This window comes from Cygnus atratus, chromosome 2, assembly GCF_013377495.2.
Source record: "Cygnus atratus isolate AKBS03 ecotype Queensland, Australia chromosome 2, CAtr_DNAZoo_HiC_assembly, whole genome shotgun sequence".
NCBI lineage: Eukaryota > Metazoa > Chordata > Aves > Anseriformes > Anatidae > Cygnus > Cygnus atratus.
The window spans coordinates 42,400,634-42,421,504 of NC_066363.1; the positions used below are offsets into that span (position 1 = coordinate 42,400,634).

General features: G+C 39.5%; 1 protein-coding gene across 10 annotated transcripts in view; it reads left to right on the forward strand.

Annotated features, from left to right (window-relative positions):
* Positions 1-20,871, forward strand: part of RBMS3 (RNA binding motif single stranded interacting protein 3) — a 700,779-nt gene that overhangs the window by 47,355 nt on the left and 632,553 nt on the right. The gene's annotated exons all lie outside the window — the stretch shown is intronic.

Genomic DNA, 20,871 nt, shown 5'->3' on the forward strand with positions numbered 1-20,871 from the left:
TAAACTGTTACTTGAATTTTACCTGATTCATCCTTCTGAAATCCTGTTTACATTCTATAAGAGAAGTTAATAATTCAGTGTACTGTGCTCATTTATCCAAAAAAAAAAAAAAAAAGCCTTTGATAGAGATGTCTAGTGCTTGTGCTATTACAGTGCCATTCAGCTACTGTGCAACTTCCACATTTAAAATCTCTTTTCTGATATGCAATATTTCATGATTCTAATTCATGTGCTTTGGAAAAAAAGCTGTGCATTTCATTGCTTAATTAGCTGGCCTAAAGCCACTTGCTTAGGTATATATGAAACAAATGTTTGTGCGGGGAGGTGTTCGTATGAATTTATAGAGAAACATCACAGGGTGTTGTTCAGTAGGATGCAAAAAGAACAAGGCACATTTTTTTCAGTGGCTTTCATGACCTCCTTCTTTCAGAGGCCTGCGTAGATGGCTCTTTCCCCAGTGGGTCATAGTTCCCATCACAGTGTCAGAAGGATGACTGCTGCTTTGAGAAACTGTTCATCTAAGACCTGTTCCTCATCCTTTTTCCCTTCCTTTCCCAAATATTCGGCCACTGCTCTGGGTCCACACGCTCCCTGTGCCATGGCAGCGCATGAGTTAAGTCTTACTAGAGGCATGATGCAGCTCTAAAGTGACGTGGCTGTTGCTGAAACTTGCTGGAGAGCATAGAAGCTAATGCAAGGCCTTAGGTATTTTGGCACTTCTTGGAACACAGATACTAATCTAAACATCCATGTGCCCTTTGTATTGATTTGAAGTATATGGAGACATCGAACAGCTGATCTCTGAAAAGATCTGTCACACAAAGCCTTCTCTCTGCTCAGCTTGCTCTAAACAGCCCTCACGAAATTAGATATATATTTTTAAATAAGGTGAACAGAAATTCTGCAGCCTGATTCTTCCCTCTGACAGAAAGATTTTTCATTTTTTTTTCTTTCTTAAAGAAACATGAATAAATTAATTAGATTTTTAAATGTAAATATTGTTAAGGACTTTCTCAGGCTTGTGAAGAGAGAAGTATTTATTTTAGAATGGTGTATTTTTTCCAGATAGAGATCAATTACTAAATTATTCATTTCTCCCCTTTCTCCATTTTATTGCTGGTCTCATTCCTAGGTAGCTGCAATGATTAATGGGATGTGCTGGGTTAATACCTAGTGTTTGGTTACTCGCATGATAGAAGCAGCTTTATGCTAAGCTTTTAGTGTGGGTGCAAGATTGGAAGATATTTTGAAGGCGGCCAGTTGGCCATGGCACTTCCACTTCTCTCAATTTAGCCATAAATCAATTGTGAATGATTTTCCCACAGTAATTTTTCATACAGTTTGAACTTGCGTAATGAACATCCCTGTCCCGGAGTGAAACTGTGATTTTTCTAGATCTTGTTGAAGACATGATCAAGATTTATGAAGGGTGACAATGTACATCCATTACATTTTCCTTTCCCTTTTTTGTTTGCCTCTCCACCTCTTCTCTTCACCTGGCTCACTTCCTTCCTTCCTTCCTTCCTTCCTTCCTTCCTTCCTTCCTTCCTTCCTTCCTTCCTTCTTTCCATTTTTTTCCCCCCCACCTCACAACCCAAGGAACTTTAAAACATCCACAGCTATGACATGGCAGTTGGCTCTTACATCATGACAGTCGTGTATCAGTGACTGATAGCAGGAAACTGCAACAACCTAAATAAATATAAGATGGTTCAGGTCAAGTAACATTAGGGTGTAAGCAACTTCCTACAGTTCTGAACATTTTTTTTCTTCTTAATCTATTGCGATCACTTTTGATGTTGCTTGATATCAAAGTACAGTGCTGCTTAAAAAAAGACATTTGTAGGAATGACATTGTGGGGTCTTAGATTCATTTTGTCTCCTCCCTTTTTTCTATATCAAATGCACACAGTTTGAAAGCAAAAGGGTACTGGTTTTTGTGTTGTTGTCTTTGTTTCTTTTTTTCCTTTTTCCTTTTTTTTTTTCCTTTTTCCTTTCTTTTTTTTTGTCCCCAAATCTCCCCTGGACTATGACATTTAGGCAGAGTCATTTCTCCCCCTCTCTCCCCCTCTCTCCCCATCTTTGCCATTGACTGAAGTGAAGCTGCCAGTGTTGAGTAACCTCTTTGTCTGCTGGTGGTGCCCTTTGCACCACCACAGCAAGCCCACTTGACAATCACATTGGAATACAGCATTTGTCTATTGTGTAATATTCTGCAATATTGTGTTTCTGTCTTGTTTGGTTGGTAGATGTAATGCTGAATTACAGCTTATTTGACCTAGGGCAGAGGACTTTTCCTTAACAAGGTCCAGCTAGGTCTTCAGAGACGTTTGTCAAGTCGCGTGTTAATAAGCACCTTTGTTTTTTATCCAATAATAAATAGACACACAAGCAAAATCATTTGTCTGTAGTCTGCCTGAAATTAAGTTGCAGACTGTATCTGGCCGTTGGTCCAGGAATTCCTTGTTCCTGTATTACAGTGTCTGATAGTAGTTGAAAGAGAGATTTTTTTGGAAATCATTTTGCAAGTGACTCTGGAGAGACAATGAATGTAAATTCTTGCAGACTTACAAAGACTGCAGTCGGAATATTGAGTGAAACTCAAAGAGCAACATAGCGGTTCTTCTTTACATCACAGGCTTCAGAGAGTTAGTATTCAAAAGAATGTGGGAAATTGGGTCATTTTTGTACAGTAGAGAAAAGATCTGAGGTTACCAACTCTCTTGCTGTAACGATGCAGGAACTCTAAGTCTGGATTAGCAAGAAACCTGAGCAGGATTTTTCTCTGCGTTTAACATGAAAATCAAATAAATTTTATTTAACTCAGGGAATGAAATTCTGCCACTGTTGAAATTGATGTCAAAATTTCCATTGGCTTTTTTGGGGAATAAGATCTCACCCTATCAACATAAAAACAAAGTGGACTCTAGATCTTAAAGCCACTTATTTCTGTCAGAATATACTTGTTGTAAGATTTTTTGGAATATCTTGTTTTAAGATTTGCAGTTTACTTTTCTCACTTGGAATTATTTTTTTCTGCCTTTTAAAAATAGCTAAATTTTACTTTTCAGTAATTAACACCTAGATTGACACCTTCAAAGAACTGAGGGTCACACAGAGGTGGAGTTAATTAGCATCAAGTAAATACGTACTCACTATCTTTCCTGCATGGAGTTTGAATTTCTATTCCTCTTCCCTCCCCCTTTTATTTTTGGTGAATAATACAAGAGGGAGTTGTTGTAACAATTTTATAGTCCCTGAATAGTTTTCAGAGTTTATGGGATAGTATTTTATAACTACAGTCTGTAAGCAGTGGTGTCTTTTGGAATGGCCATGAAATGTTATAGCGGAGATTTCAAAAAGACAAGGTCTTGGCATAGGTTTCTGCAGGGAGAAAACATGACTTAGGGCTGGTTTGGAGCTTGTTGCATGCCAGGGATGGCCCTAGGGCTGCCTTGGATTGTAGACTAGTGGGTCTTTTTCATCAGGTAGGAATTAGTGGATATAAGAGTGGCCACAAACTGGCCACTGTGAGTGAAAGGCCAGGTTGCCCATGCCCTGTCTGCAGCAGTAGAAAGCAGCAGATGTCTCAGTGAGCTTATGTTCATATCTTGTCCTTACATTTTGCCAGACCTAGGAACTTCAGAGGGTACTCTAGTAGAACAGTAGAAAAAAAAAATAACGAAAAAGCAACATCTCCTAACTTCTTTCTCCATTACAGGACTCTGAAGAAAGTCCTCCTTTATCCTGTTTTTCACAAAACCTGTGTCTCAGCAGTCACACTGTTAGAAATTAGTGCAACCTGCAGACAATTCAGCTGGCACTATTTTCACATGGAGCATGTAAATAGTTAGTACGTAAGTGACATGCAAGAAAATCTGACTGGGAAGATGCTAAAGGAAAATCAGGGGGTTAAAGAGGGTGTAAGATAACATGATGCATGGCTTTTACTGCATTTTATTCTTAATTATTCTTGCTGGTACTTTGCCCTTCCAGCATCTCAACATGCAAGGTAGATCTACATTCTCTGGTGTGAATGGCTACTAAGTTGGATGTTCATTTCTTCTCTTTATATATCTGTTTCTTCTAACAGCCCCAGGCCAACATTTTGTTAGTGTAGAATTTGCCCAGGAAAATAAAGTAAGCTTTGGCAAGGAAAAAAAAATCTGACAGTATAATAGCTGTGTAAGTTTAAAGGCATAAATTGATGGTTCACATAAAGATTATAAGACATTTTGGTTGCAGGCTGTTAACCATGTTGCCAGTACATTACAGAAGTCTAGCTTGCAGTTGTCAGCATTTCAGAGTTTTACCCACTAATTCATTACTTTGTTCTCATTTGGAAGATGTAGCATGCAACTACAGTTTCCTGCATTGTAATTTTTAGTATGCTTAAAAATTGTTACCAAAAATGTTGTGTTACCCCAAAATACCTGAGACTCCATTCCTTCGGTTGAATGCCGACACCAATTATAAAATTACTTGGATGTTCAGTTGGCTGACAAAGCAAAAGCTACATCCAGATTTAAAGGCCTGATGAGAAGTCACGCTGGAAAATATAATGCTTTGAAAAATACAGACACCTCTTTTCCTATGCATGAAACCAAACATAAAACAAAGTATTGCTGTGTTTGTCATATGAAAAGATGGACTCTTCTGTATTATCTCGTAAAACATATTTTTCTTCTTTCTAAGAGGAGCAGATTAAGACATTTGAACACCTCAGCTAGACTTCTTAGAGGTTGGCTGGAAGTTACAGAACATATGGTGATTTGGGTAAACAGAGAGCCACTAAGAAGATATTTGAAATCTTTTGGAATATATAAGCCAATCAGATCCCCACTGGGATCTGACACAATTGCGTGGGGCTCAGATCATGTACCTAGTGCTTAACCAGACCTAAAAAGGGAAGCGAGCAGCCTGAGCTAATTCTCTGGGTTTCCTCTGCTGTCAATGAGTTAAGGAGGGAAATTCATTGCACTTAATTTAGATGTTTGTGCAGGAATTAAATGAATCTTCAGCTGCCCGTCTCCTCACTGATTAAAACAGGAGTTAGCTGGTTAGTTTAGATAGCATGCCCTAACCTGGAAATAAAGTCAGCCAGGTGAGTCCCATCCCAAATACATTACTTCCCTGCAATGGGGTGGTCAAGGCGGAGCTGTCGTCAAATAAGCTACTATTTGTGTCGAGCCACAATTGTCAGCTGCTGCAAATTGCATGGAACCTGCTGTCTGCAGCGCAGAAATAACATTCAGGGTGAGGGATGTCTAAAACAGAGGGCCGGGAATGGGTTCTGGGCGTTGTTTTTCAGGGAGCCAAGGGGCTGCAGCATCTGAAAACTACCGGGAAGCCTAGTCCGTCGGGTTGGAGCTGGAAGCCAGCACTGAGCCTAGCAGCAAGGCTACTTGCTGGAGAGGCTGGAGCAGATGAGTTTAGCACACCCTATTCCGGATGGAAGTTCATGGGCTGTCTGTTTTGCTCTGTTGAAAAAAAAAACAAAACAACAACAACAAAAAACTAAGATGAAGGAAATACCCAGTGTTTGCACTTTGCTTTCTGTTTAGCCAGTGACACTAAGGCAAGGGCTTGGAGGGACTGGGATTTCATGTGAGGGGTGCAAAGGAAGGCTGCTGATGCTTGTTATAGGGCAGCACTGACAGCAGGGACCAGTGCTGTTCCTATTAAAGTAGCACTCTCGTCGACTTCAGTGGCAGATGATTTAGGCCTATATTGAAGCTTGCTGTTACCAGAAATTGAGACAACAGCAGTAGATGTTGTGTTTGGATGTGGTGTGTTTTCAAGACAAACAGAAATTAGCAATATTTAGAATGCCTTGATTTTTCCCTCCCTTTAAAACTAGCTGTTTCTAACAGCAAGCTGCATGCAGGAGTCCTACAGATAGTGGGATAAATACTTGCAGGTTTTCAAACCCTCCCTTAGCAGTAGGCTTGCAGTAGAAGTTTCTAATTGAAGCAGTTGTTCCACACTGCATCTAGAAAGGCACAAAACCAATATGACAAATGAAGCTATTTTTTTAGCCCCTCTTTCTGATGTCTTAGACCTGTCTTAGAGTTCTGGTACATCATATCATGATAAAAGAAATGCAACCTTGTTGCTTTCCCTCCCTCCGGTTTAGCAGGTGCTGGGATATCTTCATGGAAACGCAGTGAGTTCACCTGCTTGCAGGATGTGCCACGGCTCAGGCACAAGGGGCTGCTCTGAAATGGGCTGGTACTGATAGCAGAAGTCATCTAATTTCTACAACTAAGATGAAGGTCTGCAGTGTATGCATAGCATGCTTATCTGCAATCTTGATGGATGATGTTTTCCTCCTGGACAATTGCTTGAAAAGTATTGTACTTCTGGAAAGTACTTCTCTAGGGAACAGTTATGTTTAACTCACCAGAAATGTGATAGATCATCAAAAATCTCATAATACCCCATTTTAAGTTTGTTACATGCACCATGCTTTCTCCTTTGTCTGTCACCAAACCCATCCCTTAACCTGAAAGGAAGATAAGATGCTAAATTCACAAGGACTTTATGGTCTTCAGAATTTGATGCATATCAGCTCTTTGGAGAAGTTTTATGAGAGAGAAAGAATCTGGAGAACAAAATATCTGATGTGCCACAGATTACGAAGACTGTATAAAAAGCTTTTCCGTTACATGTATAATATATAATACATATTTTTCTCTTTTCATTTATCACCTTTTCTGAAAACACAACAATGTGATCAGCACTAAAAGTTTTTTTATGTCATTTATTTGGCAAGCTAACACGCTGCCTAATTTCTTGTTTCTTTCTGGGATGACTGAGAAAATGGCAAAAAGCCAACCTCAGAAGCAGCTATCTTGGCCAATATGTTATGTTAGACCCTCTCAGTTGGACTCTAGACTAGAATAAGGCAGAGATTACTTTTGTGTTGCTAATGGATGATTTCTTAGTCATAGCTCGTAGACAGATTTATTTCTGGCCTGTCTAGAATATTTGACATTGTGAATAACGCATTGCAGCTGATATGCCTTGAAGATCTTGTAAAGATGTAAGCAAATGATATGGATTCAATCCAGCTTCAGTGACTGAACCTTAGTGCATAGCTGCAACTCTTCCCCTGGTATTCTTTGTAAAAAAAGCTACAAATGCTATCCTCCCTCCTGCCTTGGTACAACTACTATGAGGGAAACTAACTGTACCATAGCATGTATAGGCATCTTTGCACCCAACAAAGGAAATACAGGACTCCTGACAATTCCCATGGCTAAGCTGAAAAAATACTCAGCTAAAAGAAAATCAGGCTAAAACCAGACTCTGGCAAAATAAAAAAAAAAAATGGAGAGAAAAAGCTAACATTTCCAAGACTAGACAATACATAACATCATCAGTTGCCCATGAAACTATTTCAAATATCGCTAATGTCATGAAAAATATAGTTATCCCTCTTCCCCTTCCCCTTCCCCTTCCCCTTTTCCTTTTTTCTCCTCCTTAGATCATGGACAATCAAGTAGCAATTACTCCCAAAAATATTTCCTCCCTCCTCTTTGCAGATTTTCTACAGATATAATATTTTGATAGTGTTCAGACATGTCTTCAGCTCAGGTTGCGTTCTGTTCTGAATTGAAAATCTGGTCTCTAGGATGTCAAACTACTTGTTTAAGTTCTCTGCATAAAAGTTGGCCATCAATAATATGCTTTGATCACTCTTTTGTTTTCTGTAAAAAATGGGATTAGGTTGTTAATCAAGCTTTATAAGGCTTAGGTGAAGAAACTGTCATTCTTTTTATATAATAACCTACAATAGCATCAAGCATTCATCCGCTGGGAGGAATGAAAATGGAAACATAATATTCAGATGTCCAGCTCGCAGTTTCATAATTGTCTTTTAGAGAGCAAGCTCGCCATAAATCATCCTGAAACTGCTTTGAATAATCCATCTGTCCTTAACAATAATTCCCCTAGTAAGAGGCCAAAGTTGTCCTTAGCCAAGGAACTGAAAGGAGACTTGTGAAGCTGGAAGTATGGGCTGGTATGCACATTTCTGGGTCAGCTTTACGCAAAGGATCACTAGTTTTCTGTTCCTTCATAACACCTCAGAAGGTGCTATACTCCAAGGAACTTTGTGTTACCTGTTGCTTAAGTGAATTTTACGTGGTAGATCAAAAGATCATGTAAAGGTGTAGTTGTAGCTTATAATGATTATTTATTAATGCTGTCATTCATATTACATATTTCCTTGCCATTCTCTTTCCTTGCCATACCCCATCAAAGCATAACAGATTCAAATAAGCAAACATTTTAAATACATTTGGATGATTTTAAAAGCTATATGATTATATTCTGAATCTTAATTTAACACCCTTGACTGAGATAAATCGAGGTTCTTACCTTTTTTCTCTCTTTCCTGCCTCTCTTCCTAACCCTCCTCCCGCCCCACTGAAACATGCCCTATAGTTAAGTGTTGGGTCTAGTATAAAAAGGCAAATGTTGAAGAGTGAAAAGAACCCACTAAACTACTAATGCTAATTCCAGACTGTAACGGAACAAAAGCACATAAGGGATTTTTCAAAAATGTGTTATTTTTGTGAATGAGCTTAATTTTTTGCCCTCGTCATGATTTCATTGTAAACAAACAAGCTATTAAATAGGTGATTGAAATGAGATGTCCCTCACAAAGCCACATAGCATTTCTGTTCCTTGTATGTATCTCTCTTGTATGATCTTTGCCCTACATTGTTGCTCTTGTTGCAACACACATTTCCTAGGAGCAATGCCTGAAGTTTCCCTCCTCTTGCAAAAAACTAAGCATATTTTCATTAATCTTGAGTTATTAACTGGTGATATATACGGAACAATTTCTATTACCACTGAATCCTAGAAGAGATCCATTGTGGAAAGCTGTTCAAAGCCCAGGGTGAACTTTTCAAAGGCATGTGCTTTTAGAGGGAGCTGGAATCCTATCATCCCATGATGTGTCTTTGAAACTCTCCCCAATGTGCCTAAGACCATGTGTGTGACTGTGTGCCTAATTTGTGAGTAGTCGTAATGATCATACAGTAATAGGCATGCAACTGAGCCTATGTTTTGTTCCTAACTCCAAGTGCCTTTAGCTGAATTTTCAAAGAGGCTGAATTCTTACATCTGCTACTACTTCAGTGGAGCTGTAGGTGCTCTGGGACTGAAAATCAAGTTAGTGACATACTGAAAAATTAAAGCTGAGGTACATATGAGTCAATCACATATCTACTGTTCGTTCGTAAGTCAGACTTACGAACCGGATCTTTCTGAGTTTAATGGAGATTACTGACATAGTCTTTCAGGAAGACTTTTCAATTTGAGAACTTCCTTTTTCTCATCTTATCACCCAAAATTCAGCCTTACCTAATAAATATTTTCATTCACCAGTCATTACTCTCATTTTATTTATTGTCTTAGTCATCTGGTAGGTCCAGAGCTTGGTGGATGTTCTATTTTCTTTCTTCATACTGAATGTTTACTTGCAACACTTCTGATCTTGGTTTCAGATGGTCTGTAGGCTAAGCCATTGTTACATTCTCTAGGCTGACATTCACTTTTAATATGTAGGAAAAAAAAAAGAATAAAACTTGATATTCAGCCTGAGTCTGTAAAAAAGTGTTTTTTCCACTAATATTTTTCGTATTTTGTGACTATTCATACATGTTCACTCTTATGCACATCAGTCATTCCATTAACTTGTTGGAAATACTGGTATGTACAGTTAAATGGGTATCTTCGTTTGCAGGTAAAGGCACTTTCTTTGATTTTTTTTTTCTCCAGTTCCAACCTTTATAAATCATGTTACACTTCAAAAATATCATGACGTTGGCTGAAAAAAAAATGGGACTCTAAAACAAAATGTGCATTCTTTTTATTTGCCTTCTGGTTTTTGATCTTTTATCTTCAGCTTAGTGATGTTTCCAAAACTCCCCTTTTCAATAATGAAGGCTAAGAGCATCTGTGTTTTTATTTTAAAGAAAAAAATGAAATCTTTACAGATACCTATGATTGAAGGAACGGGACTTTGAGAAAAATACGAAGTGAAAATACACAAAATAAAAATACAAGATAGAGGTAGAGGAGCCTTAGACAGAGAGCAAACTAAAAGCATAAAAGAATAACTTTTTAGCAGTTCAATGCTTAGAGTCTCTGAAATAAAGACCCTTGAAACTGTGTGGGTCTTTAAAACAATGCAATTTCAGGAGTCTCTCAACCCTGCAGTGCTTAATTTAGACCCACTATCAAACAGATCTGAACTTCTCTTGAACAAGAACTGAATGTCTGGATTCTTACAGGCACTAAAGTATTATTGATGAGTAGGTGGAGGAATTTTGTCTTGTTTGGTTATATATGTTGGCATTTTTCACTGCAATAGCAGTACCTGTTTGCAATGCTGTCTGCAGCCACCTCACTCGAGGATGAATTTTCCTGCCCTGCATTTGCCTTTGATTCTCTTAGAGCACCCATCAACTGTGAAGAAAACAGCAGTGCTTAAGTGTAGTCTATTCAAGTATATTCAAAATATGTTATTTTTAGCATTATTGTTAATATGAAATGTTCCACCAACCAGCTGGAATTATGCAAATCCTAACACATGCATTCCTCACTAATCTGCACTCTTGGATGTACTCTTTACATTCATTTCATTTTATGAATGTCTTTCCAGCATACTTCCCTACAATAGGAGATTGAAAAGCCTGCAATTTTCTTCTTGCCTGATTCTCCCATTGGGTTTTGTTCATATTCAAAAAATAAATTGATGTCTTTTTTTTTTTTTTTTAGTCCAGATTGAGGAAAAAATCTACCTGCCAGCAGAGATGAGTGGGGAGAAAAAGGAAGGTTCTTGAACTGCAAAAAGTGCATTCTTCAAGCAGTCCTTTGGTGACTCAGTGTTTGTAGTAGAGGTAATTAGGGCAGTCTTGGAAGGACCTCTAAAGGTCTGAGAAATTTTTCAATAACTTGCTGTCAAGCCAGATGCTTGTAAGCTCCATCACCTTCACTCATATCACCAAAATACCATATGTTTCAGGACAATTCATGGATGAGAGAAGAAAGAATTGGTGGCTTTGCAGTGTTACCTACACTGGTCTGTTTGTGGATTGAGAGAACATAGACATGGCCTTTGTCATTGTCAGATCAGTGTTCTTGCCATGGAGATAATGTGCAGCCTCTTACTCTTTTCTCCTTCCTGCTACGGGCACTGGCATGTCAAAGGAAGCTTATATGTGTGTCCTGGTCCTCATGTGTTTTTGCTTCCCCATTGATTTATGGGAGCAGGCTTTCAGTTCCTTCTGGGGTTTTATAGCCATGGGTGTACGATGGGGTTCTGTGTGTTCACAGTCCACTTGCTGCCAGAACAGCTCTGATTTTCTTGCCCTCTAGCGTTTTCAGTGGGGAGTAGGAGGATTTGTCCAAGAGGTGAACAGCCTAGTTCCACGCTCTGAATTCCTGTGGTTAAATGACATTCTAAATCTTTGTTTTATGCTCACCTTGCACCTTGTCTGTTTTAAAGCTTTCTTAGAAAACTCATTCAATTTTAAAAACTTATTTACACCTCTAGTTCACCTTGTCTCCCTATAAAGGTCTTTTCAAACCTGGTAACTTCAATAATTTGTTGTGTCTCTTCATTTTTGCTGAACTTGTTATTTCCAAATTGAATTGGTACAAGCTTTATTTGCTGCTGCTGTTTTATTTTTCTGCAATGGAAGATAAAACACACAGCATGATAGGATTTTTCAAGCTTTTTCTGACTAAAATATTAAAACAGCTCTGATTGCTGCTAGTCAAAAGCTGGCGATACATTTCACATTTAGCCTCCAGGGGCAGAAGTGATCACCCCTGCGTGTACTTATACCCTGCTCAGCACCTTCAGGTCTTCCCCACGAAATCCGATGGATGATGGGATTTTTCACTGCAAGAATCTTGCCTTGCCTCAGGCTGCCTCTTTCCTTAAGCGAGAAGGGACATTCGGACTTTTAACACTGTGCATAAGAGGTTGCTCACTTCTCCAGCAAATCCAGACTTGCAGACCTGGCAAGTTAGTTACACGGTCATCCGTGTTGACCTACAGCAACAAGGGGTGTCAGGGGTGTATAACTTCATTGTTTCAGTCAGTCCTGCCCACTAACTACTAGAGTTTCTGCTATTTTTTTCAATCCACTTTTAACCTGAATCTGGTCTATGTTTCCTAACGCTGTTTTCTTGAACAAATTGAGCCTCCATTGAGCTACTGTTAGAAGAAGTCAAAAGAAAAGGGAAAATCATGTTGTTCCTAGCTCAAACCTTTTGAAAATGTCCCTAAAATTAACCTCTGTTTTGCTAATTTAATATTTATTAGTCTTTTGTAAACGTCAGGTGTCAGCAGCTTAGTTTTGGCTAATTCACGTGATACTGTTCATTTGGGTCTTACTGATAAGTTGTATCTTGACCGGAGCACATTTGAATGATGATTAAAAGTATTCTGGCATTGGACCTATTTCCTCTGGTGTGATGGTTAACCATAACTGTTAACCCCATGTGCTAATAATATAATACCATGATTGCTTTACAACCACAACTATTTTTTTTCTATTCATTCTTTCTACCAATGAGTTTGCCTGATTCATTTGATATGGTTTCTGGCTTCATAATGTTTTGATAGAGTTGCAAAATGTTCTTGTTTAGAATTATTGCAGCCCATGTGACCTCTGTTCCCTACAGGGTATCTCCCGTTATAAGTCGTGCTGTTCAGAATAACTTTCAGACTTGCCTAAAAGAAGAGTTCAACTAATTACACTCTAAATTTGTAAAGGGAGGGCATACATACCTGTCAAACTCATGGACTGTGTAAAACAAAAATATTAATTTTAGACTGCAGAAACTTAAACATTCAGAACACATTGAAATGAATGAGAGAATAAGAATTTACATTTTGTGGAATACATGCTTCAGGTTAGATAGTTTTCTTAAACAGCTCTTCCTCCCGTAGGTCAGTCTTGTGCTTTGGATGCCTTCATCAAGTTCAGTAGGAAAGAAACAATCATTCATCTGTATCCAAATAAAGACTGTATCTTACTGTACCCTCACTGACTTGAGGGTGTTGAGGCACTGGCACAGGCTGCCCAGAGAAGCTGTGGATGCCCCATCCCTTGAGGTGTTCAAGGCCTGGCTGGGTGGGGCTTTGGGCAACCTGGTCTGGTGGGACCATGGCAGGGGTGGTGGTGGTGGAACGAGATGTTCTTTGAGGGTCGCTTCCTACCCAAACCATTCTGTGATTCTGTGATCCTGCTAATAGCTGGTACAGTGGTGTCCAGATCATTGATTGGAGCTTCTATATAATATTGCTATATAAAAAATAAATACCTAGCACAGGCTGTGGGTGAGATGTTTTTGAGATGGCAACTCAAAAATCTGCAAGATTAGTATCTTAACATTGACCAAACAGGACTTGAACTTTCCACTCAACTGGCAAGGGATTTCCACCCAACTGGTATGGGATTTCTGGTTTTGCTGGGTGTGTTCCAGCCATAGTGATTTCCTCTATGAGGTTTATATCCTCCTTGTGGTAAACGCTGAGGCTCCAAAAGCATATGCATTTCAAAATGGGAATACAGGCGTGTTCAGCATAAGGCAATACATTTATTACAATCAGGTTTCTCATGTTTCTGAATTATAAACAAAGAATTACTTTTTCCTTTGTTGTCTTGCCATGAATCAAGCAAAGTTGACGTCAAAGGAGTCATTCAAGGATTAATTTGATTACATACATACATGCATACAGAAAGAAAGAGAGAGAGATGTTTATTCTTAAACAGTGCTGCTTATCTGCCTTCACTGACGATGGTTAATACTGTATCACTCAAACAGGAGTGGAAGGCTTTCCCAAAACAACCCTCCTTTTTGAAAAATGGAAACCTTTTCTCTGTCCAAACATGAAATCAAAATATGCCCTGAAACAGATATATTAATTACACTTAAATATATATGTGTATAAGTTGTAGGTTTGGCAAGGTTACATGGTGTAATTTCCCCACAGAGAGAAAATTCCTCCGTACAGAAAAATTTCCCCTCATAAGAAGCTTTTCTGCAAAGTACCATTGTTTTTGGTGCAATGGATGAACTAGGTGTGTTGTTCTTTTATGAAATTTCCTAATCCATGGAGATGAGTTGCCACAGGCTAATTATAAATGATATAAAAATGTTTGCTATTGTATTGTTCCGTCTATAAAATGTAAGCATGGCCTTCACGAGAATCGGCAGAACATGGTGCTCTTTACAAGTCAAAACAGTTCCAGTAAGTCTGACAATAGGGCCGGAGAGATTAAATATATTTCTAAAACATATTCTTCTGCTGCAGAAAGAGTGTCAGAAAGTGGGGAGAGGGGGATCAGAGTAAAATAGTGAAAAGAAACATTAAGGAGAGGAAGAAAGGAGGAGATTGAGGAGGGATCCTCTTCAAAATGTCCCACATTTCACTTTGAATAGTAATGCATGCATCCTTTTTCCTGATCTGCTTTGCTGTGTCTGGGCTGTGAAGCAGATGAACCACGTGGCTGACCCTTACCCACTGACTGCAGCTTGTGCAAACGAAGAGGCTGAGTTGCATCCAAGCTCCTCGGGCCCCTGTCCCTCCCCATGGAAACCAGGCTGGTGCCCCGGGCCCAGGTCCCGCTCTGAGGGTACCGAGGGCTCCCCGCTTCAGCAGAGCACTTACAGCTTGCTAAAGGACGCTGTCTCTTATCACACCTTTGTGGTGGTGGTGGGTTAGGTATCTAGCACAGGTATCAGAGGCTGTAGACACCTTTACAATGCAATTTAAATCTCTTTGAAAGAAAATCTGGTACAATCACAGGCTAGAATTCAAATCCATTTTGATGGACAAGACTCCTGGCAATTACCGATACGGTTTCTATACGAAGCGAATCGATAGTGATAAGGAATTTGAAGGCAGTGAAGGAAAGCAATACAGTTTTGCCATGGGGTCAAGTAGAAATAAAACCATTTGCCTCTGTCTTAAAAAGTGTTGACAGATTTCAGCGCCCAGAGGGAAGGAATGGGAGACGATGGATATAACACAGAAAAAACTTGTCTTAAGCAATAACTGGGAGCCCACCAAAGACTGGTTGCCTAGAGATGGTGCTTTTTAAGACTGAACAAAATTATGCCAGGAACTTTAGAAGTGGATCAATACGGTCTCCAAAGAGAGGAGTTTTTCACTTGCAGGCAGCCTTTTACAACATCTTACTGTGAGCGGCCTAACATTTGGAGTTGGAAGGCCAACTTCACACCATTAGACAGTCATCCAAACCTTCAGAGCACGGGAAGATGTGAATAACTTTCTTTCTAAATAGGCTGCCTTTTATGCAGAATGTTGTCCTGACACTGGCATTTTTGGTGCATCCTTGGTCCCCAGCATTTGTTAGAGTCCTCTACCTGTGCAGATTGGTTTTATCTTTTCACTGTCACAGCTGTGCTGGTTGGCACTGGATTTTATTTAGAAAGTGGGAAAATGGCTGGGTCTGTGGCCCAACCCACTCCTTCTGTTCCTTATTTCCCCATGCGGGAGCAGAGGCAAAGTTAAATTGCAGAGCATCATAATTGTTGAAGAGCAAAGTGCTAAGGAAAGATTATAATTGATACAGAGCAAAGTTACCGTATGGTAGAGTGATGTTATGCCAAATATTTTTGCAGTGTTTCTAAAAGTGGGAGCATAACTTTTCAAACAACTCTGAAGTGCTTACAAATTGCCTGATGTGAATTGCTTTTCTTCATTTAGCAATATTTAGGGGAACTGAATGGTTTTGCTCGATTATAGCAGTTAATTTGATCTAATGCAATTGATGTAAATCATGTAGTTAGCCTGATTTATGTCAATTGAGCCAGCAAAAATTTGTTTATAAACCAAGCCCAGAGTGTCTTTCTTAACACCAAAAGTATTTTTGTGACAACTGCTGCTGTGAAGTAGAATACATATTGCCAGGCAAACAACATTTCAATTGTACTTTTGATTTCTTTATGGGCTTGGGTAGGGAAAAGACTTGAATTATTAATTACAGAAATGTGACATTTCGTGGTAATTTCTTAGTGGATTTGGGAATTTCATTTTCAGAAAAAAAAAAAAAAAGCTATTATGTTCAAAAGACATTTGGAGAAGTAGAGTGGTGTTTTCTCACTAATGCATTTCCAGTAAACATGGAGATTTAATGATTTTCAGAGATCTGTAATTGTATGCTGACAGCTTCTCCACTGAGGGAAGACCACTCTGCGGAGGAACAATTGTCCCACATGTGGACGATTCAGAATTCCTTTTGCAAGGGATTTTGTGGCTTCTGTATGCATTTATTATGGCATTTTAAAATATCATGTACCAGTCTTAAGGCAGTGACGTTTTTTGGCTGATTCTTCTCTCTCAGGATTCTGTTCCATTGAATCTGTAACCATTTCTCAGGGATCAATGAAATTACACCCGTATAAAACTGCTGTAAGAGGAAAACCAGATTAGATGCATGTGGGTATTTTTACCTTATGCCCCTCTGTTACCATCAGTAAAGGCACACTATATACCAAATTTTAAGTATTTAAAAGGAATGTCTGTTTTTTGATCTAGAATGCTTTGAATAATACATCTAGTTATTGTTAGGTTAAGAATCTTTGAAAACCGACACGTGAGCAAACAGCTTATTTTCCCTGTTCCCTGCTGTATTTATGTAGGTCGTTTGAGGGGCACCGATGGCAGCAGCATGCAGTGCGCTCCCAGTCACACCTCGCCTTTCCGTATGCACAAAGCTGCCATATGTTTCCTCAGCTTCTCTGTCAGCTTTCCCGTGCTTGTTCCTGTTAAATGCAGAGCCTGGAAGTTGGGTGGGAAGTGCCTCTGCAGCAGGACAGAAGCACTCAATGTGACCAGCTAGGAGTGAAGTTCAAATACATATAAATCAAATGCTGTCCAGGCGCATAAATCTGCCCATGTGGACTTTGGGAGGAGTGTGTCACCCTCTCTAGTCTCTGAATGCTGGTTAAGCTGAGATTTAGTTACAGCGATGTCATATACAAGCTATTCCTAAAGAAACGTTTTTTTTGTTTTGTTTTTTTTTTCTTTCTTCCTTTTTTTTTTCCCCCCCTTTCCCCAAGTTGGCTGTGTCGAACAGATCAAATCCTGATCAGCTATACGGACAAATGGAGTCATTTGGTTTCATGCATTCTTAAGGCACTGTGTCTTCTTGTTGTGCTGCCTCAGTACGGCTCTCTGGGGAGCTGTCACAAACCGCAAGCTAATGCAAGTTAGGAAAGAAAAGTTGCTGGCAGGGCCAGTTCCTAGGAGTGTTACTGTCCCAAAAATCTTACTCTGTCCAAAATCCTGATGATGCAGTTCATCTGGCTCAGGGCAAACACACACTTTGTTATACATAACAGAGACATGATTACATTTTCCATTTGGTAAAGTCATAGCATAGCTCCAAGTCCTCTAAAAATAGAGACATGATTCAAGTTGCAAACAAGATGGAAGGATTTCAAATGGCTGCATTACACATAGAGCAAGCAAAGTTAAATTAATAGGAAAAAGCTGGTTTGGGGACTAGGGCTGTGCTCTCTTTTTCTAAGCAAATGCTTAGCTGAGGAAGCAGTGTAATCAACAGTTCCACTATTGCAAGTAGAAAGAGTCTAGTTTCCTTAAAATGTAGGCTGTTGCAGGCATTATCCTCCTGAAGTGATAGAGCAAGAAACATTTTTTTCGTAACTCACTGACCCATTTGTTTACCTGCTGAGTTGCCAGATATGCATTTACAAAACATATTTTCATTGGCTAGAAAATCAATATGTATATATACACCGTATTCTCTTGCACCTTTCGTTAGGATAGACTGAGGCTATTCTTGTTGCTAGTTTTGCACTTTCTGTCCCCTGTTACCCACAGCAGCGTTACTGACCTCTGCTATATGATTTGAAATGTCACTGCAACTACTACTGTTTAGGCTAGGACCAGGTTAGTAGGGCGTTCTCTGCTCTGGGTGCAAGGTACCACTATGCCAGTAGCATTTAATGGATGGATGGAAATGCATCTGTCAGGTCAGGATAGCAGTGCCTTTTAAAAGCGTGGCAACTTTCATTTTACAGGGATAATTTTTTGGGGAGAGATGTAGTTTGTCCAAGGCTACAGAATAATGCCTGTGCCAGAACCATGAGGGAAAGTCTTAGGCTCATTAAAAAAGAAAAGATGCACCTTAAAAACACTCCTGGTTTATATGTTCAGCTGTTAGGGCAATAGACTTGGGGCTCTGGACTCCTAAATCCCATTTGTGGACCTGCCCAGGCTCCTTGTGTGATCTCATGTGAGTGAGTCATTGTGGGCTTCACATCTGTAATACAGGGATATTAGCAATTCCATGGTCTAGAGGTCTGGGGAGGATAAATTCAGTTAGGGAAGAGAAAGGAGATGCGTAGGTGTTGTTAAAGAGGTGAAGCCAGAATTCATCCAGAATTCATGCACCTGAAAAGTCTGAGTAAGGGTTTGGAGGCTTTAGACTAACTGGCTGGGGACCTGGCATTTTTCAAGGACTGAGAAGAAGTTTTCCTCCTCTTTGTACTGCCTCTAGTGTGGTGAAGGTCTGCATCACTGCTGCCACCCCCCTCTAGGAACCTCAGATCCTGCAGAGGGAAATGATGCACTTGAAGTAAAATGCACCTTATGTAAGGAGTAGCCTGCAAAATAGCATATTTATATAGAGGTAATTAATGTATCCTATAATTAACAGCAAACATTATGCTCTCTGCATAATAAATACTTCAAAATAGGGAAAGTATTCCTATAGTGCTGAATACTTGATTTTTCAGAAAGGTAAAATCCTAAGCAAAGATTTGAAGCTTACTTCAAAACAATACTCTTCCATGGTGCTCGATGTAAGTATTAAAATATCATCAGTGTGCTTTTTAGAGGTGTTATATATACATAATTTCTTTGATATATTTACATTGTTTTCGATGTTAAAAAAGCAATAAGAACAAAAGTGTAAATAGTCAAATCAAGATATTTGTTGTTTGTCTCCTTATTGATCTACATGAATAAAAGGTATGTGGATGGTAATAGTGTGACAGAGGAAGGAGGAAAAAAGGTAAAAAAAAACATAGAGCGACGTGCTGCAGCATAGACAAGAATTCTCATTGTAGCTTTAACCAGGTTCGTTAAGTTTCTGATTTGTGCCGAGGCTGAGGTTATGACTAAACCTGACTCTTCAGTGATCCTGTAGACCAGCACTGCTCACCCTGTCCATCTAATTATCCATTTTTTTCTATCCAACCTGTCCTTATGGGAACTCAGCTCCTGAGAGCCCCTGAACTACCCAGCATGTGATGCCTTTTCACTCTCACTCACATGCACGGGGAGATCAATGCAGCAGAGAGCTGCTCGGCCCTCCACCAGGCATCCCAACGTGCTTTTAACATAGGCAGTCAAGAGCCAAACTTATCAGGCTCCTGAGAGGTTAGACCTGGCTGTTGGTGGGTGCAGAGTCCAAGGACACCAAGTGCAGCACGGAGCTGTGCAGAGAGTCCCACCAGTTTCAAATTGGAGGTGTGGGTGCCAAGAGTTGCGTGGTTTGCAGGGCAGCACAGGGTCTGCTGCCCTAGAGCCTGCACCTCACCGAAGGCTGGCTTGGCGGTTTAAATTGCTCTTTGACATTGTGAATCCTCATTTTAAACAACAACAACTAAGTGTAGCTCCATTTTATCTAGTCATTTCCTGTTGCTAACTGCAGATAATGATGGAATAATTCATTACCACGTTTGAGCTTCGGAGTATTTTAAATTCTCCTAATCTAGTTTAGCCAATGGGAAATTCATGGGGAAAAGGACAAGAAATTTTCCAATAACTCCCTCTTTTCTCTGTTGTAAAGAATGTTGAACCTGGTTCTGTGCTTGAAAGCAATTAGTTTTGAGGCAGTTAAGAATAAATTGCTGATACCCTAGAATCCTCTTAATTGCTATCCTGATCAATGACACGCCTGCTTAATTGGGATGATTGGCAGGCAACTAATCCTGTGCAGTGAATTTCAATTACTCTAAACAATATATTAATGGCCTACCTGTGTTTAAATGGCACATCTCCTGTTGTCTTCTGCCACCACAAGCTTTTCATAAGAGCTACAAAGAGAGAGCTGGAGCTTGAGAGGAGACATGTCCTACTTACGCAGCCCCCTGCTTTCTTCCTGCTGTTCTCTGGCTCCTACATCACTCAACTTTATCCCAAATATTTAATACAAAATTATTGCATGTACATTTAAAGACACTTCATGAACAACAGCAGAGTATTTCCCCTCTATGCTTTCCCCTGGTCCCCCAATATTTGGAAATATTACTTAATTGTTGGCTTCTGTTTACATTGGGTTCTTTGCACTAACTAGTGTGCCATTACATGTAACCTATTCATATGAAAGCTTCACACTTTGTTTTCTAATGGTATAAAAATGTGTAATTGGACAAGCTTGTTGTCTTACTACTAGAAAAGAATACTAATTAGGTATATTAATGTTCCCTTGTTATTAGTGGAGCTCGTTTGAAAAATGTCAATGTTTTAACGATGAAGGAGATAGTTGTCTAGAAAAAAAAAGTAAAAATGCATTTCATTTTAATTAGCTCTAATTATAAGATTAATAGATTTTAAGGAACGAAGGAGTCATCATGATCTTTAGGGCTGTCTCCACAGGATGTAGTCACATAAAACAAAAGGGACCCAGCCTCTGATGATACGTGAACGTGCATACAGCAGATATCCACTTCTTGCTGCTCATCTAGACCCATCCTGTTGTCAGGAGAGAGGATGGAAGGCTCTCCTCTTAAGTAAGACATCTAAAACAGTTTAAATCAACCATGTCCTACAGATGT